The sequence below is a fragment of the Podarcis vaucheri genome, assembly GCF_965113315.1.
Source record: "Podarcis vaucheri genome assembly, chromosome: 10".
Lineage (NCBI taxonomy): Eukaryota > Metazoa > Chordata > Lepidosauria > Squamata > Lacertidae > Podarcis > Podarcis vaucheri.
The window spans coordinates 4,190,243-4,214,942 of record NC_138748.1 but is presented as its reverse complement, the minus strand read 5'-3'; the positions used below and the strand labels follow the sequence as shown (position 1 = coordinate 4,214,942).

General features: G+C 45.2%; 1 protein-coding gene across 1 annotated transcript in view; it reads right to left on the bottom strand.

The window, feature by feature from the left end:
• The window catches only part of ELAPOR2 (endosome-lysosome associated apoptosis and autophagy regulator family member 2), a 103,672-nt gene extending 93,855 nt beyond the window's left edge, over nucleotides 1-9,817 (bottom strand). The window contains exon 1 of the mRNA XM_082240109.1: nucleotides 9,659-9,817. The gene's annotated coding sequence lies outside the window, so the exon portion shown is untranslated. The remainder of the gene's footprint in view (nucleotides 1-9,658) is intronic.
• Nucleotides 9,818-24,700: the final 14,883 nt, after the last annotated feature.

The window sequence follows — 24,700 nt, the reverse complement described above, 5'->3', positions numbered from 1 at the left end:
CAGTACACTCTGCTCACTTGCCTAACTCTGTCCAAGTATATGTACATTGTAGTGTGTCTGCACTTCTATCGATTCCAGAAGATGAATTGTGTAAGAGTTTGCTGCAGAAAAGCCCACTCCCAGAAGCCCCAGCCTCCACCCCACAATGCTTTGGGGCACACCTGATGCATCCAATTCCATGAGGCTCCACTCCTGACTCACCTGCTCTGCTTTGGTCATGCCTTTGCTCTCTCCTGGGGGCAGGAACACACTTCTTAAGTCACAGTTTGATAATCCTTTAAAAAAGAAAGAAAGCTGGCCAGTACCTCCAGGCAGGTGGCAACCCCAAATGTTCCAAGGGAGGGGGGAGGAGGATTCCCAACAGTTGTTGGCAGTCGCTGTGCTTAGTTATGCATTAGTTGTTAAGACTGATAATGACTCTTACAATATCTTCAATCTACTTTCTTATCAGCCTAACTTTAAAAAAAAAAATGCAACAGTTTTTATTCAGCTCAACATATTGGCAACGCTAGCAGTCTATGGCACATTGTATTGGCTTATATATATGTACCCTTAGTCATAGGGTAGGAGTTTTGCTGTCAAAACAGGCTCTCAATCCACCCACTCTTCCTTGCCAGAAAAAGGGATAATGGTGGTACCTTGTATAAGCAAAGACTAGAGAGTTACATAAGTATAAAACATGGATAGGGGGGCCTCATTTGAAAGTATGAATTGCTAGTTGACTTTGCCATGAAGTTACTCGGAACAAGTTCAACTTCTGCTGTAGATGTAGAATATATTGTGCTTTATCACATCTGATTTAGATGCTAATTCTCCTAACTTGCCTCCTTAAGAGCTGCTTCAGATATCAATATATGTACTGGAACAGGGGACAGAACATCTATCGCAGAGTGACTAGAAAAAGACATTCATTAATGAGGATTATTCCTCACTTAGTACGCTGCAAGTTCTGGTGTTGCTGTTAAGGTAAAGTACCCCTGGACAGTTTGTTCCAGTTAAAGGCAACTATAGGGATGCAGCGCTCATCTCGCTCCGGGCCAAGACAACTGGCGTTTGTCCACAGTCAGCTTTCCAGGCCATGTGACCAGCATGACTAAATCGCTTCTGGCGCAATGCGACACTGTGACGGAAACCAGAGCACAAGGAAACACCGTTTACCTTCCTGTCGCAGCGGTACCTATTTATCTACTTGCACTGGTGTGCTTTCGAACTGCTAGGTTGGCAGGGGCTGGGACAGAGCAAGGGGAGCTCACCCGTCTCACACCGAGAGACACTACTCTTGGCCTCCGCCTCAAACTCTCCCACTAAACGCCCTCACAAATGCCCCGGTTTGAGAGCTCTTGGTTGCAAGCTCCCAGATGCGGCAATGAGCTAAGTTTGCTGCTGGCTGCTAACTCATAGAATCATAGAATCATAGAGTTGGAAGAGACCACAAGGGCCATCGAGTCCAACCCCCTGCCAACTCCTCCCTCAACTCACAGAGATGATAGATAGATAGATGATAGATAGATAGATAGATAGATAGATGATAGATAGATAGATAGATAGATAGATAGATAGATAGATAGATAGATGATAGAAATATAGAAAGTTAGAGAGAGAGAGAGATGATAGATAGATATGTTATTTTTTTAAATGTACAAGTTTGGATTTTGACTTGGCTTAATAGTCACTGCAACTGCTGCAGGGAATTTAGTATCAGCTGAAATGGTCAACTTTCCCCCTTTGTTCATTCTCCTGCTCCTGCCATTCATTTATCACAAGTGTTTGCATGAGTAACAACAGACAACCGGGCCTGCCCATCAGTCTCTTCCCCCCACTCCCACCCTCAATTCCACTTTCTATCCTTTGGGAAGAGGGATATCATTTGAAGGCAGTATCATTTAAAAACAAACAAAAAATGATCAAACTCTGGGGAGAAAGAATGTGCGTGTGTTAACATGTATATTATGTCTTAGCACCAGCTTGCTACAGTCTAAAATCTTTTGCTAGTATGACAAGTTTGCCTCCTTTTCAAACTGCTACAAGGTCAAAAGGCCTTGAAAACTGAAGACACCGGCCATGAAAGCAACAGATAGGCAGAGAAAGACCTCAACATTTCCCCAAACTATTTTATTCCAGAAAGTTGCTGAGTTCAGCATGCATGTCCGCCAGACCTCAAAACTTGACTTTCACTTGATCCAGGGCAAAAACAAATTGCTTGCTATGGCTTCTCTTCAGATAACTGGTTATTAAGAAACATAAAGAATTGCTTGGAGGAGGCAGAACAGGACGACTCATGAAGTACTGTATTGTTAAAGCAGGAACTACAGTGGGCTTTATACTCTTGGTTGGTTTGCTGATTTACTACTAAAATACCCACAATAAAGCAGAAAGAATGGCAAGGAAGGGAGCTAAGGACTCACTTCAGATTCCAGTGCTGGAGATGCAATCTGTTTTGAAGTTTCTTTATTTCTTTTGGTAGAGCCAAATGGACACGGCTGAAAACCAAGCTAGTATTTATCTGCATATCCATTTCCTTTTCTTTGTAGAGTCCCACCCTGGGCTCTGCTTCTTGATCACTTGAGACGGGTGTGGAACAACCCAGGAACTGGCTTTATACAGAGATTAATATCCTACAACATTTTGGTTTAATTATTTACTTGTGTTTTATCTTGTACAGTGGTAGCTCTGATTTCATATGCTTCAGGTTACATACGCTTCAGGTTACAGACTCTGCTAACCCAGAAATATTACCTCGGGTTAAGAACTTTGCTTCAGGATGAGAACAGAAATTGTGCTCCAGCGGTGCGACAGCAGCAGGAGGCCCCATTAGCTAAAGTGGTGCTTCAGGTTAAGAACAGTTTCAGGTTAAGGATAGAACTCCGAAACGAATTAAGTTCTTAACCTGAGATACCACTGTATTTTATTCTGGGGTCTCTTGATAAAGGGTGGTGTATAAATTTAATAAATAATAACAACTCCTGGTCAGAAACAGCAGAGGTGAACATTGCAGGGGAGCCGCCAACATCTCTGAAACTCTGCCGTTTGCACTGGGTAGGGCAGAAGCGGCAATTGCTCTGGCCAGAGCAGCAGAGAAGTCAAAGTTGGGCACATAATTGGTAAGTGGACTGGCTGAGGATCTGGGAGATTCTCGGCCAGCCCAGCTTCACCCCCTCCCTGCCTCCCAAAAGCTCCCTTTAGAGGGCTTGCCAGCAGGCCTAGCAGGGGCCCTTGTGGCAGGACAGCAGAGCCAAGCGCAGGGAGACCCACATCAAATCCAGAAGGGTAGAGTAGAGGCTTCTGTTGCTCTGTAAGGCTGCAATGCACATTTACTGGAGAGTAGGGCCCATGGACCTCCACGGAACTTATTTCTGAGTACATAGCCCTGTGCTTCTGCCGAACATCCTGCATAAGCCAACTGTCTAAAATATATTCAAAATATTCCCAAATCAAAATACCAATACAGAATTAATCAAAACGTCAACATTAACAACGGGGGGGGGGGTTCAGTTTCCATTTTATTTATTTTTCAGCAGTATCATAATCTGGGTGAAATAAGAATGACTTAGCTTTTCTCTGAACCAGGAGGAGAAAGAGAAATAAGCCAATTCCCTTCAGGAATAATTTTCAACTCTTTGTGCCACCACAGAAAAGACCCTGCAGAGGCAGCCATGGAACATTTTCCCAATATAAATTGAGCACGCAGCATAGCCTGTCAGAGACTCTTCAGTGAGAGTGGGCATTTCTGAAACTGCCTTATATTGAGTCAGGCTAATTATCCATCTAGCCCACTATTGTCTACTGCAATCGGCAGAAGCTCTCTTTGGCAGAGAATTGCTTCCCAGCCCCTGCCTCTTGAACCTTTTAACAGAAGACACCAGCGGTTTCCCCTTGGACTTCTGCAGGCACAGCACAGAAGATCCTATCAGCACTCAAATGTTGCAAAGGAGGAAATGGTTGCAGGTCCTTGTAGGCCAGGGCTGGGGAACTTTTTTTTCTGGCAGGCCAACCAGATCCTTATCTCCTCAATCCCTGACAGGCCAAATCTGACAGATGGCTGAGGCTGCCCACCTGTCAATCAACCAATGGCACACCGTGAAGGACTTCACAGCCAGACAATCAGGAGGGGGCGGAGCTGCCCTTTGAAAGCATTGTCTGCCCACTGGGTGTTGTTGCCCTAGAGCTCCTCCCATCAGCCCCAACCAACTTAGCCAAAGGTCATCCAAAAACACCCGCAGTCCTAAGAGTGAAGAAGGCTGAGCTGAGTGGTTTAGTGTGCGTCCTGCCCGTGTTGAATGAACAGCTGCATCAGATGAAAAAGATATGTACATATGGCAAGCCCATAAGTGTAATAATACCTTGTGGAGTCAATGTGGATAGAATTTGGAACTAGGAGCTAGGAAATAAGGTTTCAAATCCTGCCTCAGTCAGGACACTCAGTGCATCGTCTAGAACAGGGTTTCCCAAACTTGGGTCTTCAACTGTTCTTGGACTTCAGTTCCCTTCATCCCTGACCACTGGTCCTGCTAGCTAGGGATGATGGGAGTTGTAGGGACTTCCGGGTTAGCGCCTCCGGCAATGGCGGATTTCCTCTGATCGGGAGGAATCCGCTTCGTGGAAATTAGGGTCTGGACCGCCACGGCGAGGCAGAGACCCATCAAAAACCACAGGCGGGAGAAGCCTGTGGACGTGGGATTCGGCAGGCACCTTTTGCGCCTCCCCTACTCGCGGGGAAACCCGGTTTTGGGGATCCGGAGCGGTGTGGGGTGAGCAGCGCAGTGCTTCGAATCGACTGCTCTTTTTACGGAGTGAAGCCGCATTGCTGTTGCCGGAGAGCGCTGACTTTTTCCTGTGGACAATTGGACTTTAAACAACTACCCGTGAGTAGAACGGAAAATTGGACTATGAAACATCTTAATTTGGCACCGAAGCGGGAAGGTTCTAAACAGGAAGTCCGCCTTCCGCTTTTGTAAATAGTTTGAAGCAAAGACATTGCAAGCTAAAGTCTGGAAAGTCTTTTGTAAAGGACTAAATCTCCATCGGCTAAAACGACTAAACCCCCCTTGGAAGCAGGAGAAGAGGGGGGAAATCTTAGATTGTTCAAGCCTGCAGGAGGGAGAGTAAAGAAAGATAAATTTCCACCGCCTTGAACCTGGGAACGGGTTGCTAGGAAGACAGACGTTTTGGGAAAGTTCATTGACTATGAATAAAACGTTTGTTGATAGTTAAAAAAGAGAAACATATTGATTGCAATGTTTCCTTTTGCATTTAAAAGGAACAAAATATTTGAAAAACGAAAGTAATTTTGTTGCTGGATCTGCTTTTAAAAGGACGGATACAAATAGAAATTGTTTCCCCTAGAGGGAGATTTTGAAACTGTTGTTGGAGTCGATCTGGGGAATTCTCCAGCTGTAGAGATTAAAGATCGTGAGAACCAGACATTGACCTTGAACAAGAATGTGCCCAGAAGAAGCCTTAGTGATTGCTTTTTGCAAGACAAGCGCTTTATTGGAACAGCTACATGAGAAGATGATTTGATGACTGTTGCAGTTAATAATTTTGGACAAACAGTGAAAACCTATATAGAAACCACTCAGGAACCGACCCAGGAATCTGCTTTGGCAGGGCAAGTTGTGCAGAAGACAAAGGAGGAGGTTGCTGTTGAACCTCAAGTAATACAAGTGGAGAAAGCCGCGGCCTTGCAGGAACATAAGCTGTTGTTTTTGATGACCGAACCTGGAGAAAGTCAGATTTGGAGAGATGGAGTCTTGTTTGGCTTGGAGATGGGAAATTGGATAGATCCTCCTATGCAGAGCTGTTCTGGCTTCTGGGATCTGGTTCTGTGCCAGGGGGAGTCTGGAGTTGTCGGGGCCTTTAACTTTGGAGGGACTTTGAAACATGCCTTGAAACACCTTTTGGATTTTAGTGCTGACTATGGAGAATGGGCTGACCTGTCGAGAAGGGATAAAGACATTGTTAGGTTGGAGTCTCCCCGAGATCTACTCCTCAGCGATAAAGGAAGGAAATTAAGAACAAGATCAGCAGAAGACAAAGTAAAGTGCAGGTATAAATATGAAGAAGATCTGCAGAAGGGACATGGAAAAGAGTTAAGAGCCTCAGATAGAAGATCACCAGGTTGATGGACTAAATGGAATGGATAGAAAGGACTGACAGAACCCGAGACCAGGAAGAAGAGACGGTGGATGAAGATTGGAAGAAAGTTTAAAAATTCATTTAGAGAAATATTGTAAAATTAATGAGTGTTAGAAAAAATGTTGGAATGAAACTATTTGGCTTTAGTAGAAATGCTATAAGGAGTTATGTACAAATAAGTTTTAAGTTTTAGGGCTTTTTATGGTAAGATAAGGTTAAAATAAATTAAGACAATTTAATGACAGAACATAGTGAAAGATGGAAAGGATTTGCTGAGATAATTAATAACTAGAATACAAAAAAGGGAGGTGTGAGGAGGTCGATGAAACAAGATAACGAAAGATAAAGATTTGGGAATATTAGAATTGTTTTTAATTTTTTGTTTGCTTTTGTTTTTGGTTTTGATGTATTGTGTGTTTTGTTCTCTTTTTTCTTTTTATTGACTTGTATTGTTTAATTTCTTTTTTTTCTTTTTTTCTTTTTCTTTTTTTCTCTGTAATTTTAAATTCTCAATAAATATCATTTTATTTAAAAAAAAGATGGGAGTTGTAGTCCAAAAAACAGCTGGAGACTCAAGTTTGGGAGACCCTGGTCTATGGCAAGGCAGGCTTCAGCCCAACTTACCTTTAACCTAGCTAAGTGGTAGAGCATCTGTTTTGCGTGAAAGAGGTCCCAGGTTCAATCCTCAACATCTCCAAGTAGGGCTGGGAGAAACCCCTGTCTGCAACCTGCTACCAGTCAGTGCAGACAACATTAAGCTATATGGACAAAGATTTCTTGGTGAAAGGCAGCTTCCGGTGCTTTTCACCAAACTTATCTTACAGGATTGCTGTGAGAACAAATGTACGCCATCTTGAGTTCTCTGGAAGAGCTAATGAAGACAGGTTTCAAATGTGAAGAGAAAAGTGAAAAGCCAAGCTTGGTCCTTTTCACAAATCTAACAAAGTAAACAAGCAAAACCTCAGGCCCAGGGCTTGCACGAGAAACCCACACTGCTTAGCATGGCAATGGGATTGAGGGCGTCACTGAATTCAGTGCCAGGGGGATGCCCCAGAAACCTCTGCCATAATGCTGCAGAGGGCACTAGGGAGCAACTCTCCTCCCAGAGGGAGCTATTTGCATTCCAAGCATGGGATCCTGGCAAATGCACTAGATCCCATAGTGCAGAGGGTGGGCAGGCATAGGCGCCGACTCCATGGGGCCTGAGGGGGCCCGAGCCCCCTCAAAAAATTGTTTGGGGGGGCTCTGCCCCCCCAATAATCTCGGGCACCCCTCCAGCAGAGCGCCACCGCCGCCCCTCCCCCAGCCCAAAATGCACAGGGTCGGGCTGCATGCCTCCTGCCCTCCCTCCCGAGCAAAAGCTCCACCCAATTTCCTTCGGAGCTGATTAATAGGCGCAGCACGCTCTCCCCTATTCGCTCACGAGGAGGTGGCGCCACTTTATTTGCATATTCATGAGCTTATTTATTATTCATGAGCTTTCATTTATTATTCATTATTTATTATTCATGGGCTCCCCCAATATTTTTTATAAGTCGGCGCCCCTGTGGGCAGGAGACAATCTGGATCTGATTTGCAGTAGGTCAACAAGTGTTTCTGATTCCCAATTGTTTAGCAGTAGCAGCACCAAAAAGCAGCACCCACCTCCCCTCATATTAGAAGCCCTGATCTCAAGTAACTCAAACAGAGATTTGTACATACATGTCCCCCTAGTGTGCACCTGGGTCTGGTGAGTGGGCTTTGGGGACCCTATCATATAGGTAAAGTAGATCCTATAGACGTGAAGTCTGCCCAGGTCTGGTGTCGGGCAGCCAACCGTGAAAGCCACATTTGTTGAGGACGGCTCTGCTTGTGTCTCCATAAATGAGCAGACATAGTTACAGGGAAAGTTCGTATTATGTACAAGCACATATTTTAAAAAAGGATTGCTTTATTGTGATTAATAAAAAGCAGGTTCAGGAGGTTGTGATTTTGGAAAAAACAACCTTTAAGGAAGATGAGGATACTTAAGTCTCTTTCCTTCCTTCCTTCCTTCCTTCCAAATAACACACACGCTGAATGCATCTCCCACCCACATGAGTTCCAGATTACGGTAATTTATACCAGGGTAACAGGCACTACAGAGGTGAAAAGCTGCTGGAGAAGACTGTTAAACTCAGAAAATACAACAGTCATCAGGGAAAGGGTTAAGCACTCCCTCAAGCTCCTCTGTCCAAAGCTAAACAGAGAGAGAGAGAGAGAGAGAGTTGATTTTAATTTTTAGAAAGCCCATCAAGGTCTCACGGCATCTGCTTAGTTGCAGTGTGCAGCTGGCTCTTTAGAACAGGAGCCAAGAACCAGGAAGATTTCAATTAAAATCGCACCTCAGTTATGAAGTGATCCAGCAGCAATCGCGCACACCCATTCCTAGGAGCAAAGCCCATTAGATGCGATAGGCCTTACTTCTGAGCAGACGCGTCTTCGCTTTGTGCTGCCAGACAAGCACGAGGACTTTTCGATCTCTAAGGATGCCACCGTTTTTGCTGGCTCTGCTCCTAACACCCAGAAATTCAGCAGGAGCTGCTCCCCAACCCCAGTCCATTTATCTCCTTGCTCGCTTAATTTCTACGTGTCACGTTGCTGCTACTGCAAATGGCACAGGAGTAGAGGCAGGGGAGAGGGGCGACCCCACAGCATCCGCTTTTTATCCGCAAAATGAGAATACTAACGCAGTAATACCAATCGGCTAACTTGCTTGTTGCAAGCATTGGGAAGGGCGCTTTCTTGCTGTCGCTATTTTGGGGTATAACTCGATCACACGCCACCCGATTCAAGCTGCACAATTGCTGTCGCTCTTGCACAGCAAACTCAGGTCCCACCTCTCAAAAAAAAACCTGGAGGTTTTTGCCACCAGAAAAGTGTGAGGCCACACCTGCTTCGGTGCAACGACATCATCCATCTCCCCTGCAAATGAATCCGGACAAACGCTCCTCTAAAGTAGCTCAGGTCTAGTCTCCGCGGAAACCAATCGGGAAGAACTCGCCAGGGACACGGCGCCTGGAAGCAGCCCGAGTTCATAGACCTGGAGCGCTTCCCCCCCCCCCAAAATGCCCTATCTGAAATCCTATTCGTGCCCCAGCGCTTATGTGCAGTGGCGTAGCGTGGGTTGTCAGCACCCGGGGAAAGGCAAGTAATTTGCGCCCCCTAACCCGTGGATTTGCGCCCCCTAACCCGTGGATTTGCGCCCCCTAACCATAACCCCCAGATGTTGCGCCCGGTGCGGCCGGGCCCCCCTGCACCCCCCACGCTACGCCACTGCTTATGTGGGATCTCCCCTCCTTGGCCAAGAAGCGCTGATACTTCGAGGGGATGGAGATCCCTGCGAGGGACTCGGCCAGACCAACTTCCTACTTGCCCGAGGAGAGCGAGCTGGAGAGCCGCCTTGGCGCTGGGCTCCCCAACTGCTCGGCTCTGTCTGCCCGACGGAGAGGGAGAGGGAGAGAGGGAGAGAGGAGAAGAAGCAGAAGCAGCGTCCGCATCTCACCTCCTGGCACTGAGGCAGCTGCAGGATGGACGACGCCGCCACCGCCTCGGCGCTCCGGCAGCCCAGCAGAGCCCAGCCGCCCAGGCACCACAGGAGGATGCTCGGGGCCGGCGCGGCGCCCGTCCAGGCACAGCAGCAGCAGCGCCGCCGCCGCCGCCTCGCCCGCCGCATCCTGGCACCCAGGCAGCTCCCGGCCGCCGAGCCCGGCTCAGACCCGCGCCCGCTCGCCGCTCGCCCCCGACGGGGAGCCTCTCCTGCTCTCTTCCCGGCGCTGCGCCTTGGTCCTCCTCCTCCTCCTCCTCCTCCTCCCAGCCCGGAGAAACGGAGCGGCTGCCGGGCGCGCCACCTGCTCACTCGCTCGCGCTCGCCAGCGGGGCGGACCGAGCCCGGGAGGAGGAGGAGGAGGAGGAGGAAGGGGCGCGCAGTGCGCAGGCGCCGCCGCAGCGCCGCTGCTCCGCGCTCTCGCGGCCGCCCCATCCGGCGGCGCCTCCCGCCGCTCCGAGATGCCGCCGCCGCCGCGCCACGCCGGCTCCCCGAGGGCGCACCTGTCCGGCCGGCGCTGCGCCGCCCAGGCGGCCCTCGAGGGGAGCCGGAGAGCAAGCGGGCTTCGAGCGGGGCTCCTCGGCTGGGGCTCCCGCCTTTCGGGGTCTCCGGTAACGACAGACTCTTGCCTGGAGCGGCTGGGGGTCTGGGGCACTTGCTGTGGCATCTTTAATGCACCGGACTAAATGGGGTCTTGTTTTTATGGAATTCCATAGACTTCAAACTGTAACACACTAAGATGGAAGAAATAAAAGCGGCACAAGCAGAATTAAAAATCAGTGTGAATATTTAAGGCGTCGGATGTGCCGTCTTCCCAGCCCCATGTCCTATGGTCAGGGATAGTGGGGCTTGTAGTCCAGGAGCATCTAGAGGGTACCATGTTAGCTACCTACCCCTGACATGCAGACTGGTTTCAGGGCTTTCCTGGGTTGTCACCAGTTAGGACCCCACCCACAGCACTTCTGCCCATGTACACATTCAGCAGTTGGAAGACGGGGTTCAGTCCCAGCAGACTGTCCTTCCCCACAACCCCAGCCTGGCCTACAGGGGGTTTGGCTGCCTGCCTAACACACAGTACATTTTGCGAGGCTATCAGCCAAGTAACCCTATGTATCAGCTAAACAAGTGCATTTCTCCATGTACACAAAGCCCCGGGCTTCGGATTGTTCTTATGTGTACCTTCTAGCCTAACAGGACAATCAGAACATAATTAAAAGGTAAAGGACCCCTGGCAGTTAAGTCCAGTCGCAAAAGACTCGGGTTGCGGTACTCATCTCACTTTACTGGCCAAGGGAGCCAACGTTTGTCCGCAGACAGTTTTTCCAGGTCATGTGGCCAGCATGACTAAGCCACTTCTGGTGAAACCAGAGCAGCACATGGAAATGCCGTTTACCTTCCCGCTGGAGCAGTACCTATTTATCTACTGCACTGTGTGCTTTCGAACTGCTAGGTTGGCAGGAGCTGGGACCGAGCAACGGGAGCTCACCCCGTTGCAGGGATTCGAACCGCCGACCTTCCAATCGGCAAGCCCTAGGCTCTGTGGTTTAGACCACAGCGCCACCCGCGTCCCACCTAGAACATAATTACCCTGTCCCAATTTTTCTTATAGCTCGATAAAGAGATCAAAATGTGTTTAAAATGTGCATTTTAGGATAAAAATGGGTTTGGAAATGCATACATTGAGATAAAGTGCATATCTAAATGTATTTTACATTAAAAGCATGCACAATTATATACATATACTGATTAAAATATGTATTTAAATATGAAGTTTCAAGCATTTTTAAACATTTGTAAATTAATGCAGAAATGGTACGAAACTGACTTATGAATGAACAAATATGAAAGCAACACAAATGGCGGGGATGATCTGCCCATCCCCCAACTAAGCCATATGTTGTGAACAAACAGTGGCACAAAAGTGGCTGTATCATATTTTCCTCTGATCTGATGTTTATACCCAGCACACAACTGAAAAGGGGAATCTAAGCAGATGTCTTCATGTTTAGAAGAAAACCATTAGCAGCTGCTCCAAGATTAGCTTGGTCTCTAGGATGGCATTATGGTGCCTTAGCCAACAAAAAAGGGTGAGAGAAACCATTAACCTTTTGCTGCTAACCCTATCAGGCGAGTGAAACTCAAAACCTTTGTGCTTTCCCGAGGCATTTTCTTTCTGACATTTTGTGAGGGATAAACTCACTGCACACTCACCAGAAATATCAGGAGGGTCAGTGGGATGAATTCTAGATAAGGAGTGAAAAATATCAGGAAATGATACATCCTGCTTGAGGTGAGGGAACAGTCAAATGATTTTTTTTCCTTAAAGAAAGATTGAGGATTAAAAATGCCCATGTCAACCCTAGCAGAACTCCATTATCTTTAGAATATTTATTTGAAAAATAGAACAGGAGATATTATATTGTTGGAAGTTACACTAGGACATGGCTTTATCAGTGGGGGAGGGGAATGAAATTTTAGAAGGTGCTGATTTTCTTGTCATAAGTTATGGAGGTTGAGGAAACCTCTTGCTAAAATTCTCTTCTCTACGTAACTATGATGACAACCAGATGACATTTTTCCTGGGCTGTGTGACGTCAGACAAGAAGGGTGGGGTGAGCATTGCTGGCTCCTCCCTCCGCACAGAGAACTTGATGTTGGGGAGAAGTGTTCCAGCCGTCCCTTCTCATTTTCTATGTGTAAATGGTTCAGGGGCTTTTTCTTCCTCCCAAGCACACCACCATCCCAAGGCAACCTTTCCTGGACACTTCAGGAAAAAAATTAAAACATGATTTGCTGTTTGTATAGATTCATTAGAAAGCTTTCTACTACACTGAAGTGAATGATGATGGACTCAAGGGCATCCTGATCAAATTTGCAGATGACACCAAACTGGGAGGGGTGGCTAACACCCCAGAGGACAGGATCACACTTCAAAACGACCTTGACAGATTAGAGAACTGGGCCAAAACAAACAAGATGAACTTTAACAGGGAGAAATGTAAAGTATTGCACTTGGGCAAAAAAAATGAGAGGCACAAATACAAGATGGGTGACACCTGGCTTGAGAGCAGTACATGTGAAAAGGATCTAGGAGTCTTGGTTGACCACAAACTTGACATGAGCCAACAGTGTGACGCGGCAGCTAAAAAAGCCAATGCAATTCTGGGCTGCATCAATAGGAGTATAGCATCTAGATCAAGGGAAGTAATAGTGCCACTGTATTCTGCTCTGGTCAGACCTCACCTGGACTACTGTGTCCAGTTCTGGGCACCACAATTCAAGAAGGACACTGACAAACTGGAACGTGTCCAGAGGAGGGCAACCAAAATGGTCAAAGGCCTGGAAACGATGCCTTATGAGGAACGGCTAAGGGAGCTGGGCATGTTTAGCCTGGAGAAGAGGAGGTTAAGGGGTGATATGATAGCCATGTTCAAATATATAAAAGGATGTCACATAGAGGAGGGAGAAAGGTTGTTTTCTGCTGCTCCAGAGAAGCGGACACGGAGCAATGGATCCAAATTACAAGAAAGAAGATTCCACCTAAACATTAGGAAGAACTTCCTGACAGGAAGAGCTGTTTGACAGTGGAATTTGCTGCCAAGGAGTGTGGTGGAGTCTCCTCCTTTGGAGGTCTTTAAGCAGAGGCTTGACAACCATATGTCAGGAGTGCTCTGATGGTGTTTCCTGCTTGGCAGGGGGTTGGACTCGATGGCCCTTGTGGTCTCTTCCAACTCTATGATTCTATGATTCTATGAATGGGGGCCACCTCTGTCCCCACAGTTCAAATGCCTGGAAGATACACCACAACTGCTGGAATAGAGTACCACGAATTCGTGGTGTTTTGCTTCCAGGGAGAGAAAAGGACTGAAATTTTTAACATTTGGGCACGAAACGCAGGATCTGGCTTTTTCATAGCCTATTCACCACCATGCTTGGGGGAGAGGTTCTGCAAATAGGTTGGGTTGGGTTTTTTAGTACTTTAAAATTACATGAAGCAACTGGCAATCAGTACAGTATATGATGCTGATTTCCAATTAAACTCTTTCTTCAGCTGCTGCTGCTGAGAGATCAACATCCTCAGTGATAACTGCTCAGCTAATTGTAATGTCTGGTGGTGTTTTAGGCGAGGTCTCCCTCGTTCCCTTCTCTGGGATGTGAGATTCCTTTGCACATAAAATATTTGTGTTTGCTCCTTCTAGTTCTCTTTTATTAGAAGCACTAGTTCTATTAGGGATGTAGAAGTTTGTGCTCCCTCAGCTGCTCTCAGACCCGCAAGATTGCCACAACAAGGCTGTCTTATCACATCCGTATACACCCTACTGCTGGGATAGCTCAGTCGGTAGAGCATAAGACTCTTAATCTCAGGTTCATGAGTTTGAGCCCCATGTTGGGCAAAAAGATTCCTGCATGCTGGCTCCCATGGGCAACTTGAGCTGCAGTTCCAGCCTCTCACCCATGCTGGCGTCGGAAGAGATTTGAGCACAGAGGGAGGATTGAGGAGGTGAAGCTGGGGTGGCAGAAGGGCCAAGCAGGGCAGACCCCCACCATGCTAGCCCAGTGGGTGACGGCTGAGGAGGAGCACCTGCAAGAGAGAAGGAAGGCAGGCATGAGGGACAGGAGGAAACTCCTTCCCTCTACTCTCTGTTGTCCCTCACATCATGCCAGGCTCCTCATCAGCTGGACCCACAGCTCAAATACGGACGAAAGGTGTTCTATTAAAAGTCCAAACAGAACAGGGGACACTTTTGTCCAAAAACAGGGTGATCCCATTTTTCTAGGGATGGGTGGCAACCATGGGCAGCAGCCACCCCATCAAGTAAAGCAATAAAAATATTTAACTAACTTACCAATCACATTGGTTCTGCCCCCCCAAAAGTCCTGCCTCCCCTAACCAAGTCTTGCCCCCCCCCGCTATGCCCATGGTGGTAACCTTACTTAAGGCAGAGCTGGGCAGACTTAAAGATTTTGGGGTCTTTGCTCTGTGTGCGTTTCTGTTTATTAGAACTCCAAGATCTGCCAAGGAGAGCCAGATGCAAAAGGACAGAGGGTTGTATCTAACTAGGTTCTCAGAGTAGGCCCACTAAAATGAATGTGCCTACACTAGTCACACCCATTAATATCAGTGGGTCTACTTGGAGTAGAACTAACATGGGATACAATAATGAGACTGTCCTTCTGAGTCCGGAAATTCATTTTCAGTACCAGATCTGCTCAATGTCATTTCACACAAAAGGCTACTCCTGGTCCACTTTCTTCCTTTCAGCAGCCTAATTTAGCAGGGAAAGGTAATTTTGTTGCTGTCATCAAACAATTGGGAGCCAGAAACCTTTCTGAGTTTACTAAAGAAAATCACTTGGGGATGTACCGGCAAATTCTGCTTGACCTTCTGTCTGCTCATTCCTTAAGGCCACTTAGTGAGTTCCCATCAGAAGCAAGATGCAAAGAGCGGCGCTCCTGCACTCCTAGACGGGTCCCAAGCTTTGGGGACAGAACTCCAGGGCCCCTTGGCAGAATGAGCAGGAGAACCCCAAACACAGCCGGGCTGCCTTGCCATATTCCAAAATAAGCAAAGCAGCACATGTTGCCGCATAAAGAGCATTCCTCACCTCCCAAAAAATAAAGCCAAAGTGTAAAACTATCCAACTCCACCATGCTTCACAGCTCAGACCCTCTTCTCCACTGACTTGTCTTGCCCGTCCCTCAGCGGCTGCTTCTGTGCCCTGAAGGCCTCCCTTGGAGATGGAGCTGCCAGCCAGCTGTGAGTCAGGCCAGGTGCCCCAGGCAGCCTCCCTGAGCTGAATGCTTCACAGTCCTCAGGGCCTTCGGGGATGTGACCTCCTTCAGAGCTGCAGTTATGGTGTCTCTCCCCAGAAGTGCTCGCTTGGGGCAACAGAACGCATCCTGTTGGATGTGCAGTCGCAGATCCGGTTTCATTTTGTTGTAAAACTGTTTACAGCTCCCCAAATATGCTTTATAAATTAATGAGGAAAACATTTTAAAAATAACCACCTACCTTTTTATAGGTCTATAACTCAAGGCAAGCGTACATAAACTGCAGCACATTTTAATTAAGTGGACTTTATTTTCTACACCCCTCTGAATGAAACTCAGTTTTAATGAGAAAGCAGGGCAGGTTCAATCCCCGCAAAGAATAAACCTGCAGGCAATACTGGCTGGCAGGTGGCCACTGTGGATTGGGCCCATAGAAAGACAGAAAGAGACAAAAGCAATCTTGATGTGACAAGAGGAAATGGCACATTTAATGTATTCATGTAAGGCACTCCGAGGAGTGTGCAGGATTCTTCCTCACTCCCATTTTATCTTCACAGCAACCCTCTGAGATGAGGCAGGTCAGGCGAAGAGATGGTTGCTGGCCCAAGCCCAACAAGGAAGCTTCATGGCTGAAGTCCTAATTCAGAACAGTTACACTACTACTATAGAACTTTATTCTACATATATTCCATATGCCACCGTCCTGAAATTCAGGGAAGCTTTAAGTTGGAACAGATACAGTATAAGGAGCTTCTGCCAAAGGTGTTCTGACCAAGTTCTGTATTTTCTCTGTTGTTTAACTACAACTTTGATTTTGGGCAGAGTTATTTTGTTTCCTTTCTTCCATTGCACGGTTTGTCCATTTCAGGATTCATTTTTTCGCTTTGTAATTTAGCTCCCCTCATTTGTTGTGCTTTCTCCCCCCCCCTCTTGTTTTTAACTTAAGAACAGAAGAAGAGTCCTGCTGCATCAGGCCACGTCCAGCGTCATGTTCTCGCAAGGGACCAACCACATTTATGGGAAGCCCGCAAGTGGGACTGGACAGCAACATCGCTCTCTCCGCTCGTGGTGCCAGCAAGTGGGACTCAGAGATATACTGTCTCTGACAATGGGAGCAATTTCCTTTAAACAATAGTTTAAAACAGTTTGTTGTTTTTTTAAAGGGAAGTCTTAGTAGTTGCATCAAAGCACCTTGCACACCTTTAAGACCTTTTGGGTTGCAGCCCATGGGAGCATGAGTGTTGTAGGAGCATTCAGGTTGAGAAGAATGTAGAACTATTTTAACAACAGCAAATCTTTTGCTTGTATTTGTTTGATTTACTGACTTCCTCAGGGAGCTGTTGTTGTTTTTTTATGACAACATCCCAGAACAGAAGGCAATCTGACAGGAAATGCAGATGTAATTTGCTCTGACAATTTCATGAGTTCTTCCTACATCCCCAGTGTTTTCCAGGAACACAGATTCAAAAATTCATATGTATTTTTTTCAGTCTAAGTCTGTAATTTTGTGCATACTTACTTAAAAGAACTGAGTGGAATTCCCTTCAAGGTTGCAAACTTATTTCAGTGCAAGTTCCCCCAGGTCTAACCAGAGAGTCCAAAATAGAGACCGGCTGAGCTAAAGACTTCTTCCATCCATCCAGCCTCCCTACCCCAAAAGGCAGGACTACTGAGATAAGGAAACTGAGTCTCAGCAGGACAGACTGGCATCAAATGGATTGCCTGATCACAGCTTTATTGTATTCTAGAAATAGCGGCTATCACTGAAAACACACACAAATTCATTTTAAATATGCTCCTCTCTTCATATGGATTTGAGAGACTCGAAGGTAATAATGAGATAACAAAGGCTCTTCCTTTCCACATAACTTGGTGAGCTGTGCCTGCCCTGAATTCCAGCCCTACAGCCCTTAGTCAAAATGGCTTCCCAAATCCCTGAAATCTTCTCCCAAGTGCCCCCAGTCCTCCACAATGCATGTCTGCATGCAAGAGGCAGACCTAAATAAGCCAAGCAGGTTACATGGGTGCCAGCTGTGCTCAAAATAGGTTGGCAAATCATGCCTGAGTTTCCTGGGGGGTGAGGATTTCCCCTTATGCATTAAAAATTGCAAAAGCAGCTGCCCCCAATCTCCTCCTTCCATTTATCCTAGAAATATCTGGTCAGTCTTGATGTGTGACACACAGGGGCGTGTAGACATGTTATTTCTATGTGCCTAGTATAGTAAAACATTGGTTCTTTTCCTCCTGCATTCTGGGAATTATTTCTATCTTCTCTTTGCTTCTAAAACAGACTATAAGGCCTGTTTATAATCAATCACGCTTCTCTCTCTCTTTCACGCACAAGGCTAAAGGTCTGTGCCTGGCACAGATCTTTCTGTATAGCATTCCTTACATACCACACTTTGTCTCTTTTAGTTCACCTTTAGTTCACAATGATGTGTAAATCACAATGATGTGTTAATCCTCAATGTATAATTAATTGTGTGAGTTTATATAACAATCTAAACATTAGTAAACACCTTAGTCATAACATTATCAATCTTAGTCATAGGTGGATTAAGAGCTTATATGCCTGTCTAAATACAGCTCTAACATTCTGTCTTTCATGTGCCAAAGATCTATGAAGCTATGTAAGCCCGCCTTACATACAAATGAGCCAATAGGATTTCAGTTTCTTTGTCTTGTATTGAGCCAATCAGCCACTGGCACATTCGTGGCCATGCTTTTTGTAACTTTGAATAAAAGGAGATGCTGTGAGGCTAGAGGAGAAAGAATCTCTCTCTCTCTCACTTTCATCTGGCACACACGCAAGCTCTCTGAAAGAAAACATCTCGTTGTCTGTCTTTATTCATCTCTACAAACCTACAAATCCACATCTGGTGACCCCTTGACGTGATCCTGAAGAAGGGTAAGTAATCAGATCCCAATAGAGATCCCTTTAGAGCCAAAAGCATTCCTCATACTAATCCGACTGGGAAAAAGTCTAAAGCGCTTAATTCGTTAGTATGGGAGGGGATTTAAGTAAGGTGCAAAAGGCTCACGCGAAAGAGCTTCTTTCGTTAGTAAGACAGACAATAGACAAAGTTCAAATTTCTCTAAAAGAGATTGAACAGCTACTGCAGGAAATAACTCATCAATGTCCTTTTTATCAAGCAGAAGGCTCATTGCAAATTAGCACATGGGAGAAAATCGGCAAAATTTTATTTTCTGAGCCACGTGCTCCAATCAGCTGCCTACTCACATGGCAAAAGTGTGCTAACGCCATAGCAAAATTAGAACAATCTTCTCTTTCAATTTCTTCACTGCTGGTAACTGAAGAAATCCCTTCCCCCCCGCCATACCCTCTGATTTTGCCCCCTTTGTCTCCTTCATCACCTAGCCAAAATCCCCCTCCCTTTTCTCCTTCCCTTGCTCCTGCGTCGTCTCAGTTTACAAATTCCCCCCCATCCCCCTCGGCCCCCCTTCTCTGCCTGAACAAGCAAATCAGCATGCCTTTGTCCCTTCCTCTTTGTCTCTAGACCATGCTGCTTTGCCAAAACAATATGGAGCCGTCCGTGCTGGGCTTTTACAGGCTAAGCAAGATGGGCTTTTTTCATTGGAAGAATCAGCTGCATGGGCTGGTGAAATGCCATTAATTTTTCCTCTCACTTATCAAAATGCTCCTGGAGGTCAGCAATTACAAGTTTATCATGAAAAATTGCCTTATGCTGTCATGAAAGATCTCAGGAAAGCCATTAGTGATTCAGGTCTTAAATCTTCTTATGTAATGGGAATTATAGAGGGCATTTCTACCTCTTATACAATGATTCCGATTGACTGGAAAGATTTAATGAGGATGATGTTATCTCCAGCGCAATTTTTAGTTTTTGAAAATGAATTTAAACATGCAGCCATAGCTCTGGCTGATCCAACGCATATAGCAAGCCAGCTTTTCGGCGCTCCTCCATTTGAGACCCTGGCTGCCCAAGCCGTGTTGTCACCTTCACACTTTCAGCGCACTGCAACTTGCGTGCAGCGTGCATTTCGTAAAATTCCTGTCTCAGGACAGCCACTGAGTTCTTTTGTAAATGTTAAACAGCAGAATACAGAGCCATACCATCAATTTGTGGATAGACTGAAGGAATCTATCTGTAGACAGATAGATAATGAAACGGCTCAGAATGAGTTGCTAAAAAAATTGGCTTATGAGAACTCTAACACGGACTGTAAAAAAATGCTGCAATCAATCATAAGCCGTTCAACATATTCCCTTGCAGATTTGATAAAAGCGTGTTCGGAAGTAGGGAGTCAATCTCATACAATGTCTTTGTTTGCCAATGCACTTCAGGCTTCCGTGAGACCAACAGGAAACTGTTATAATTGTCACCGTCCTGGTCATTTTGCAAAGCAGTGCAAGGCCCAAGGTGGGACTGCACAGAAGAATAATAATGCAAATACCACGACCAGACCTTCCAAAAAATGTCCAAAGTGTGGGAAAGGCTATCATTGGGCAAATCAATGTAGGTCTCAGGGAAACTTCACTGGGCCCAGACTCTCGGGCCCGAAAGAATAGAGAGTTGTCAGCCTTTGGTTTCTGCTGCTGCAAAAGTTACTAAAATATGCCTTCTGAATTTGCCATTGATTTGATTAATCAAGAGACCAAAAACACTGCATTGCCTGGTGAAATCATAATCATGGCCAGCCAAATGGCAGGTCCACTTCCTTCTAATATCACAGGTTTAATTTTACCTAAATTTTCTGCTGCAAAACAAGGCATTCATGTCATCCCAGGTGCCTTGCCTCCTGACTATGTGGGCACAATCATGGTTCAATTTTGGAGCCATATGCCCATGCAGTTAACAAAGGGTGAATCCTTTGCTCATTTGGTGATGCTGCCTTCACCACCTGATGTTGTTTATGCAATTGACACTAATCTGCACAAGCTCTCTTTATCTTTTTCCCCACAGCTTCTAGCTGTGACCCAACGTATTGGAAGAGAGAAACTCCTTCGTAAGTATAAAATCAATGGAAAAATATTAGAGGGTCTGATAGACACTGGTGCGGATGTTTCGGTTATTTCGAGTAATTTTTGGGAACAAACTTGGCCGCTTGAAACTTCTCCTGAAGTGTGGGGCGTGGGAGGTAATCAGGCTTCTTGCAAAAGCGCACAGTGGCTGCCTGTCTCTTTGCCTGATAGCTCTGAAGTTATTGCATATATTCAGCCCTGTGTGCTCAAAATTCATCTTAATTTGTGGGGAAGAGATTTGTTGCAACAATTACAAGCAACCATTCAAATAAATGAGTAAGTTTGTGCTTCCACTTACTTGGAAGTCCACTGATCCTATATGGATTCCGCAATGGCCTCTTATAATGCTATTTGTGCACGTATGGTCAACTGTACGAAACAGAACTGCGTGAAAATGGGCAAAAATAACTTCAATTGCTCTGATTATGTAAACATTTCTTATATATATAAGTACACAGAACTGCCAGCAGGCTGGTTTTGGTCCTGCCCAGGTTACACTTTCAATTACATTCCGGCAAACATTAGTCACGGTACACCTTGTTGTTTAAGCCGTCTGTCTATCATATTGCCTGGAAAACATCATTTCTCTTACTCTAGACATCAGCGTAGTGTTGAATTGTCTGATGACTGCGATGATCTTGTCTCTCTCCCTAGCAGGTCTGAATACATCTCTTTAGCTGTCTCTCTCTTAGGTGTTCCAGGTTTGGCTGTGCGTAATAGCGCAAATATTAATTCCTTAGCTTGCTCTGCAGCAAAATCCCTGAATATTACGTCTCAGGCGCTTCATCTTCTCAACACAGAGCAAGCCGAACTTCGCAACGGTTTATTAAGGTCGAAATCTACCTTGGACTACCTACTCATGGTACATCATTATGGTTGCGAACAATTCAAGGAAATGTGCTGTTTTAACATCACTGACAATTCTAAGGCCGTTCAAAGGCAAATTTCTCATTTGCAAAATCTCACTCATCACATTAAAAAGGATATCGGATTTTCCGGACTCTGGGATTCCTTTTCCTTGTGGTCTACGGCGTGGCTCCCTAATCTCGATTGGCTACGCAATGCCTTTTTTTATGTAATTATTATTGTATGTATATTAATTTTGTTTTGTTGCTTTCTCCAATGCATTCCTAGCCTTACAAATCTTTTTTCTCGCCTTCTCTCTCCTCCACCACCACCTAGCGCGCTCCTTGCAGCCTATTATGCGAAATGGCAACGCCACCAGTAAGTAAAAAACAAAAATAAAAGGGGAGATGTGGGTAGGATTATTTTGAGATTCGTTGGCACACCACTAATCTTGAAGTACTTTTGCCCCATCCACCCTAGCAGTATTATTTCCAGCATTTGATGGCAAACCACTAATCCGGAAGTATTGTTGCTTTATTCACCTAGTTGCCTTACCTCGCAAAGAAGAAAAAAAAGGAGGAGATGTAGACATGTTATTTCTATGTGCCTAGTATAGTAAAACATTGGTTCTTTTCCTCCTGCATTCTGGGAATTATTTCTATCTTCTCTTTGCTTCTAAAACAGACTATAAGGCCTGTTTATAATCAATCACGCTTCTCTCTCTCTTTCACGCACAAGGCTAAAGGTCTGTGCCTGGCACAGATCTTTCTGTATAGCATTCCTTACATACCACACTTTGTCTCTTTTAGTTCACCTTTAGTTCACAATGATGTGTAAATCACAATGATGTGTTAATCCTCAATGTATAATTAATTGTGTGAGTTTATATAACAATCTAAACATTAGTAAACACCTTAGTCATAACATTATCAATCTTAGTCATAGGTGGATTAAGAGCTTATATGCCTGTCTAAATACAGCTCTAACATTCTGTCTTTCATGTGCCAAAGATCTATGAAGCTATGTAAGCCCGCCTTACATACAAATGAGCCAATAGGATTTCAGTTTCTTTGTCTTGTATTGAGCCAATCAGCCACTAGCACATTCGTGGCCATGCTTTTTGTAACTTTGAATAAAAGGAGATGCTGTGAGGCTAGAGGAGAAAGAATCTCTCTCTCTCTCACTTTCATCTGGCACACACGCAAGCTCTCTGAAAGAAAACATCTCGTTGTCTGTCTTTATTCATCTCTACAAACCTACAAATCCACAGGGGCGTAATCACCTTAGGAGGTTTGAGGGGGTCCGTGCGCAACGTTACACAACACCCTGACATTACACCTGCAATGCTGTGAGGAGCCAGGGGTGGAGTCAAATGCTCCCTGTATATTGAGGGGACTTATACTTGCGGGGGGGGGTTGCCTCAGCCCCTGGGAGTTTGCGCAACCAGGGAAGCTCAACCAGGGAAGCTCTCACCCAGGATGATGGCATTACATGTTGAGATTTACATGCTGTTACTGGAGGAGAGGAGGAGTCTTCCTTTTTTAAAAAACCATCCTCCAGCTCCACTCAAAGCTTAAATCCACAGTGCAAAGAGGACAGGTGAGTCAGCCTCTATGAGGACATTTATCACAAATGCCATGGAGAACTAATAGGAGGCTGCTTCTGCGGAGAACCTTATGTGTCAAGTGGCAGTTGATGTTTTTTGTGTTTATAATATTTATTAAAACACACAAAAAAAATTTAAATTACACAGAAAAAAGACAACATTACAAAAAAGAGAAAAAAAGACAAAAACACACAAAAAAAAAGAGAAAATAAAACCATCACTTTCAAATTCTCCAATTTCCGTTACCTTCTTTCCATGACCTCCTCCTCCTCCCATCTCTTGTATCTTAATTAATAATTGTCACAGCAAATCCTTTCCATAATTCATAATATTTTATCATTACGTTACTTTACTCTATTATCATCTTGTCTTATAAAAACGACCTTAAAGCTTAAAACTTAATTTTTTTTGCCACTTCTCATAACCATTACCTTTTTGCCAAATTCTTTAGACTTTTTTACAAGAGCCAAGTAATTTCATCTCAACATTTTCCCAAAATTCATAGAACATTTCTAGTAGTAATAATATAAAAAAGATACAATAAAATAAAAGCAATCCAATCTTCTTCCAGCGTCCCCTCCCCCCGGTACCGGGATTGTCAGTCTTTTTTTTTGTCCCATTAGTCGGACACATTAACCTGGTGCTCTTATATCCAAGGCCTTTAAATCTCTTCCATGTCCCTTTCGCAGCTCTTCTTCATATTTTCCTTTCACTCCCGGGAATTCCAGCTTCATAGTGTTTTTGACCCTTTTCAGCAAATCAGCCCTTTTCTCACAGTCCAGACTAAGCTCCATGTGATGTTTAAAAACATATTTCAAATTCCCTCCAAAATTAAAAGTCCCAACAACTCCAAACCTCTGGTGGCCCATTACCAGACTCGGAAAGTCCAACCATCCCTTGCAGTGGCAGTTGATGTTTTAGCAAGATACAGGTAGATTTAAAAACTGTGGAGGTCCCTTAGAGTAGTATAATATCAGTCGCAAGGCACTTTTCTCCAACGGTCAGGGAGCACAGGAGGAAGAGCTGAAAGGCACCACTGCCTCCCTCCCAGATTATTAAGGAATAAATAATGGGATGAAATTTCAGTGTGTATGAGGGCTATGTGCTGCCGTTTGCTTCTCTGTTATTCTTCTTTCTCTCGCATACATAGATCAGCCCAACTACACTGAAAGCCAATTAAACAATGGCTACACAAAACAAAGCTGGGCTTACAAACTCTGGGCAAACAAACAGCAATAACACAGTGACACAGTAAATATATACTGGAGTGGCAGTAAGGATCGGAAGGTATTTATCCAAAACATTGATTCAGAGCCATCATACACATGATACAAAATTTGGTTGTGGGCAGAACACCTCAGACTGCAGCTGAACAGCTTTCAGTTTGGATGCTCCACACTTGTAATAAAGAGATGTGCTCTGACAGAGGTCTGCTCTAAACCTTCCTCCTTTTGGCAAAAATATTTTTACTGGGGTTTTCTGTTGCTGCAGGATCTGTAGGTGGAAGCCGGAGGCCTGCAGCACCTCTTTCCAACTGTAATAGGGTACTTGGTGTGCCGGCTTCATTCTCCTTAGGTGCCTGAAAATATCTCCCAACCCAGAGAGGCAGTTGGCTATGAATCAGCTGGTCAAGAGCAGGGCATCAGTGCCTTGGCAACACTCCTGCCCCTCCACATGATTAGCAGAATAATAATAATAATTATTATTATTATTATTATTATTATTATTATTATTATTATTATTATTTCAATTTACATACCACCCAGGACTG